The sequence below is a fragment of the Camelina sativa genome, unplaced genomic scaffold (genome assembly GCF_000633955.1).
Source record: "Camelina sativa cultivar DH55 unplaced genomic scaffold, Cs unpScaffold10339, whole genome shotgun sequence".
Lineage (NCBI taxonomy): Eukaryota > Viridiplantae > Streptophyta > Magnoliopsida > Brassicales > Brassicaceae > Camelina > Camelina sativa.
The window spans coordinates 1-390 of record NW_010931389.1 but is presented as its reverse complement, the minus strand read 5'-3'; the positions used below and the strand labels follow the sequence as shown (position 1 = coordinate 390).

General features: G+C 40.8%; 1 long non-coding RNA gene across 1 annotated transcript; it reads left to right on the top strand.

The window, feature by feature from the left end:
- LOC104775222 lies at nucleotides 1-390 on the top strand. Its single transcript, XR_765773.1, has 3 exons — nucleotides 1-21; nucleotides 113-191; nucleotides 281-390. It is a non-coding gene; the product is annotated as an uncharacterized LOC104775222 (long non-coding RNA).

The window sequence follows — 390 nt, the reverse complement described above, 5'->3', positions numbered from 1 at the left end:
ATTGATACAGATGATCTACTGGTGAGAAATGCTTATTACATACTATTTTGATTTTTCGATATTTCTGTCATTGTTATTCTTCTGTCTCTGATTCTCTTCATGTTGCACTCAGGGTCTGAACGATGATGCACCTGATCCGTTAGCAATCCTAGACCAAAATGCACTTGCTTTGGCCTTGGTTTCCACTGATGGTGAGCTTCTTGGACTATATATACCAGGGCGCTAAGTTTACCTTTCTTGTTAGTTGTTGATCGCATTTATGATTCCGTTCTGTATACAGATGATTTTTCGACGTTTGGTTTTGGTCAAGCAAGAGATTTGGATTCGTCAGGATGGGAGCTTGCCCTGGTCACAACACCTAGCAATGATATATCTGCAGCCACTGAGAGA